Raw genomic sequence first — 5,895 nt, 5'->3', positions numbered from 1 at the left:
GTTAAATAACTGGAAGCTCATTCCCTCCAGCCCTATTCTGCCTACCGTACAGCTTGATTATGAAAAGCATTTATTTGATGTAAACTTATGAAAAAGTATCTTGAATTTTTGAGAAACGTTACTTTACAAGTCATTATTGCTTTAGTATTTTAATATGTCCATCGCCTTTCCTAGCAGGCTTTCTGTGAGAAGCACTTTAGTCTTAAATGTTTGCTCTCATAAGCCAAGTAGTGTTCATGGCACAACCCCCATTAAATTCCCACCATTTTTTTTGCATGAGCTCAGGTTTTCGTGGTAAAAAAAATTGCTCACCATTACTTTTTTGCCTGTGTATACTCAAACTTGGGGTGATACATGCAATCATGTGTTCAACATATCAATAAAGTGCAATGAGAAAATTCTTGATATATGTATGTGCTATTATTGCCAGCCTCCAGCAATGCAGGATACCCCTAAAAAGGCATTCCTATGTCGTCAGGTGAAGCGCTACGCTGCCATCTATGTCTCCAGTAAAAAGAAAATAAAAAGACTGCAGCAACCGCAGCGCAGTCTTCACTGCAAGGTTGCTCACCTTTCAAGTGTGATTGATTATCGATCAAAAAACTAAATTCTGATTGAGTAAAACATTACTGCACTCCAAAGCCTTGCAGGCTCTAAAGAAAACCTATTGATGCGTCACATTGTGCAAAAATCAGGCAAACCACATTCAATGGCCTACTCTTCTGAGTTAAGAGCTTTTGCATCAACTTTGCATTTTTATTCACCTAGGTCATATAACTATGTCAGGGCTGTTTCTGACACATGTTTGCCTCATCCGAAAACATTGTCAAAATGGCTTGAGCATATTGATGGCTCTTCTGGATTTTCTAAACAAGCACTGGCTGCACTTGGAATGAAAGTGGAAGAAAATTCAAAACTGGGTCATTCTACACTCTGCAACTTGGTTGTAGACGAAATGGCGATTAGGCGACATGTCGAATGGGACGGTAAGAGAGGGCAGGTGGACATGGAAACTGAAGTGAACGATGACAGCTTCCCCGTTGCTAAAGACTCCTTTGTTGCTATGCTGGTGGCAATCAATGAGAGATGGAAGCTACCATTAGGGCACTTCATAGTTGACGGCCTAGGAGGTGAGCAACGATGTCCTCCAGGCTACTTCTCTTGCACACGAAAAGGGCGCACATGTAGTGAGTTTCACTGCAAATTTTTCTATGTTGCACAACCTTGGTTGCAAGCTTGACTTGGAAGAGCTGAACACTGCTTTTCCTCACCGTGTGACAAATCGGCCAATATGTTTTATTGGATGCTTGCTACATGCTTAAACTTCTCAGAAACACACTATGCTACAAAAAAGTTTTAGAAAATGCCAAAGGAGGCCTAATAATGTGGAAGCACATCAAACAGCTGCACGAGTTGCAATACTCAGAGGGACTGCATTTGGCAAACAAACTGAGACAATCCCACATCAACTGGAAATCTCAGCCAATGAAAGTATCCCGTGCAGCACAGGTATTCAGCACATCTGTAGCAGATGCTATTGAAGAATGCAGGGCACTAAACGTAACAAGCTTGCGAGATTCTGCGGCCACAGAGGAGTTTATAAGATATGTGAACAATGTGTTCGACATTCTCAACTCGCAACACCTGAAACAAAGAGGCTGGAAAAATCCTCTGTGCCCTGAAAATGTGGCTGCTGTCACCACATACTTGCAAAAAGCAAAAGAATACTTTTCCTCTATTCGAGACCCAGCACAAAAAAAAAGCTGATCACAGAAACTAACAGAAAGACAGGATTTATTGGCCTTTTAATTTGCATGCAGAGTGTAATTTCCTGGTACACTCATTTAGTTCAGGATAATGCAGTATCAGCATACTTGCCTACTTCGAAACTGAGCCAGGACCATCATGAACCGTTTTTTGCAACGATACGTTCATTCGGGTGCCGCGATGATAATCCAACTGCACGGCAGTTTGCTGCAGCATTCAAGCGCCTTATAGTGCAAAATGAGGTGAAAGATGTTGCCAATGGAAACCGTCTTCCACTTGAGCACATCAGCATTCTCTACGTGAGCTCATCTGTGAAGCCATCTACAACAGAAGTAATAAACATGACCACCACTCGCTAAAGCCTAACAGAAAATGAGCCTTCTGTTGAAACAATGCCGAGTATTATTGAAGAGCATGTTTACTGCTCTGATCCAGGCAAAGTTTCAGAAACTGTAGAGGTTGTTGTTTCATACATTGCCTGATTTGTAGTAAGGAATCTACAAGCGAGTCTGAAGTGTCATGAGTGTGTATCTGCATTAAGATAACAAAACCTACTCCCTGATTCGAAGGAAATCGCATGGTGGCTTAATCTACCCTTCAAAGGATGTCCTCACAATGTGTCAGCAATGTGAGAAAGAACTGCGTCGAGCCATAGCTTGTACTCCTTTGAAGTCACGAGGGCTTGCAGATAAGGTTGCAGTAGCTGCACTGACAGCATTTATAGGTAAAGACCTTTTTAGAGTTCTTAAGGAACACGATTGATAACCTTCCGCTTGAAAACCACTCATTCCACCTTGTGAGGGCAATTGTAGAAAAGTATCTATACATCAGGATGCACTATCTTGCCAAAATGGCCACAGAGAGACTTCACCTAGAAAAGGTGGGAAAAAAGCACACAAAGCTGACACAATTAAAAGGTCAATAGTTAAAAAAAATGATTGCAAAGGAAATACAGCGCTATGAGGCACAGATATTACTGCAGTAACATCTTTAAATCATTGGCTATCAGCCCTGTCAAGCCGCTAAGGCAGTTTTCTTGCGGCTGCTTCCTGTCTTGAGGTCAGTGAAAAATATATATTGTTAATATTAATTACCAAGCATTGACTTATTAGCTGTTAGCTGGATATTGTGTTACATGATTAACACAATTTTTTTCAACAAAGTGTCTTCTTTGTGTTTCATATGATGCTTGCAGTACACACTAACATGCAAGCTTTGAATGCATGTCGAGGCTGTTGCATTGTTCTTCAATGCTAAATGTTGTATATTGTTCAAGAGTTCACACAAAGTGTGGGCAAGCAATGTTATTGTCTTTGCTACCCTCGTCAAACTACACATGCATCATAATGCATGTTACTGCGTTTTTTTAAGCACACAGCACTTCTACAGTCCAATTGTACATAATTATGTACAGTTCTCGAAATATTGTATAATAGCCCTGAAATAAAATTTCTTGCTTACTGCTTCATGCATTGCCGTTTCGGTTCGTATTGCACCACAACGTGCATCTGAGCATAAGGTTTAATTTGATCACACGCATGTTTGGCATATAATGTGCTGCGTAATTACACGCTCGCCGTATAATGCTTCTCTGAGCTAAACTGGTGAATCGTTCGAGCTCAAATTTCGCACACAAATGGAATTTGGTCTCCAGTATTAATGTTTTAAGCCACATGTTTGGAGGGTACTCGCTTGATTACATTAAAGAAGTCGCATATTTGCATCGTCTACGGCGACGGCGAGGCAAAACTAGCCACAGCGCGCGTGTAACATCGCAATGCCCTTCACTGAGAGCAGCACAGATAACCCCAGCAATCGCCTGATTCATTGGGTTTAGTTAACGAGGGTTCAAGATCAACTGACCGCCTGAGGATCGTTAACGTGCACCGATACACGGGCCGCTGCATTTCGCTACCACTGAAATGCGGCAGCCGCGACTGGGATCGTAATTATCCACAGTAATGCGCGAACGATTGCCTCGTTTCTTCATCTCTGGAGCACGTGTGTCTTAAAATCCCAAGCAAACAATTTTCGGCAGATCCTTTCCCGCGTTTTATGCTGGAAGACGGGGAAAGGTGTCCATGCTAAGGCAACGCTGCCGCGCGTCATCACAGGCGGACGCCTTCAGTTACGTGTTTCCCTATGCAGCCATAGTACAGTGAAAATTTAAGCGAAAGTACGGAGAGAGAGCCATCGGAAAGAGTTGCACGGCTTCGTAAACACTCGGCTTGCGAAGCCTCGCCGCGTGATGTCACGCTCCCTCCTAAGTTTTTTTTTTTTTTTTTCCCCCGTTGGCCTAAACCCCTAATCACCTAAAAGCATACCTTACTGCATCAAAAGGCAAAATGCGAATGCCTGCAGGGTCACATTCCACTCGTCGCGCGCAATAACCACTGCACTACAACCGCTGGGCTACAAAGGCATTCGGGTTATCCGAGCAGAACACTGTATCAGAGATTCAACACGCAGCTCAACTGCTAACGAAAACAGCCAGCACACATCGAACGGCGTCTGGATGGATGGATGGATGGATGGATGGATGGATACGGCTGAACCCTTTACATCGGGCGGTGGCTCAAGCCACCTAGCCATGTCTTGTGAAATTTTACTCCTGTCTTGCTTTTAGCCACCAATCAGATAACCTTCGCTTGGTTACTTCTAACCTCTTAAAATCCACTTTCCCCTCACTATCCCTAAACCCCAATGCCTTGAGTAAGTCAGCCCCGCTGCCTTCCACTGTAGGGTGAAGCCCTTTACAGAAAAGTATCAAGTGTTCAGCCGTTTCCTCCTCCTCTCCGCACGCAATGCACAAAGTGTCTATCTCCTGGTACCTGACTCTATACGTCTTAGTCCGCAAAACTCCAGTCCTGGCCTCAAACAGCAAAGAACTTCCCCTACAATTATCATAGATATTTTCTTTGACAATTTCCTGTTTAAAGGTCCGGTATGTTTCCAGTGCCGATTTCGTCAGCATCCCTGTTTTCCACAACGCTCTCTCTGTTCCTTTAACCTTTTTCTTAACCGATAAATGCTGATTTGCCCCCTTACTGCTGTCCAGATATTTGCTTGTCAATTTTCTAGTTCGCTTTCTCCATTTCGTGTCAACATTCTTTATATACAGGTATCTGAAAACTTTCCTAGCCCACCGCTTTTCCTCCATCCTTTTCAATCGTTCCTCAAATGCTATCTTACTGCTAGCCTCTCTGCTCTTGAAAGACGCCCATCCCATATCACCCTGTACCCCCTGATTTGGTGTATTGCCATGTGCTCCCAAAGCTAACCTCCCTACTCCCCGTTGCCTAATTTCCAGCCTTGCTTGAACATCTGGCCTCATACACAGGACCGCATTCCCGAAGGTCAGGCTAGGGACCATCACCCCTTTCCAGATCCCTCTTACCACCTCATACCTATTGTAATTCCACAGTGCCCTATTTTTCATGACAGCTGCATTCCTACTAGCTTTATTCATTACATATTTTTCATGCTCTGTCAGATACTCAACACTGTTATTTATCCACACCCCAAGATACTTGTACTCATTCACTACTTTTAGCACGAACTCCTGTATTCTATGCTCGCCGCCCTCTTCATTAAATATCATGACTGCAGATTTTTCCTTACTATACTTGAAGCCTAATCTATCTCCCTCTGTACTGCATATGTCTAACAACTTCTGCAGGTCTTCCTTGTTGTCAGCCATTATCACTATATCGTCCGCGTATATTAGTCCCGGTAATGTCTGTTTAATCAATTCCCCTTGCTTGAAAAAAGATAGGTTGAAGCCTAGTCCACTCCCCTCTAGCTTGGCTTCCAAACCTTGCAGGTACAACATGAACAACAAAGGGGACAGAGGACATCCTTGTCTAAGCCCCCGCTGTATCTCTACAGGCCCTGATACATTTTTTTCCCATTTTATGAGCACTCTGTTACCTCTATATATATCTTTTAAAAGATTAATTACTCCATTTTCCACATCCAATGTGCCCAATATGTCCTACAAATGCTCCTGAGTAACGTTGTCATAGGCTCCCCTAATATCCAGAAATGCTAGCAATAAGGGCCTATGTTCCTTTTCCGCAATTTCTATACACTGTGTCAATGAAAATAGATTGTCCTCCAACCTCCTTT

The 5,895-nt window shown here is 43.1% G+C and overlaps 1 long non-coding RNA gene across 2 annotated transcripts in view; it reads right to left on the bottom strand.

Annotated features, from left to right (window-relative positions):
* LOC144115990 (uncharacterized) overlaps nt 1-4,909 on the bottom strand; it is a 39,607-nt gene extending 34,698 nt beyond the window's left edge. The window contains exon 1 of one of the 2 annotated variants that reach the window (XR_013311654.1): nt 4,092-4,909. This is a non-coding gene — a long non-coding RNA (uncharacterized LOC144115990). The remainder of the gene's footprint in view (nt 1-4,091) is intronic. The other variant, XR_013311656.1, reaches the window with a different exon arrangement.
* Nucleotides 4,910-5,895: the final 986 nt, after the last annotated feature.

The sequence above is a fragment of the Amblyomma americanum genome, chromosome 1 (genome assembly GCF_052857255.1).
Source record: "Amblyomma americanum isolate KBUSLIRL-KWMA chromosome 1, ASM5285725v1, whole genome shotgun sequence".
Classification (NCBI taxonomy): domain Eukaryota; kingdom Metazoa; phylum Arthropoda; class Arachnida; order Ixodida; family Ixodidae; genus Amblyomma; species Amblyomma americanum.
This window is presented reverse-complemented; position numbering and strand designations above follow the sequence as displayed.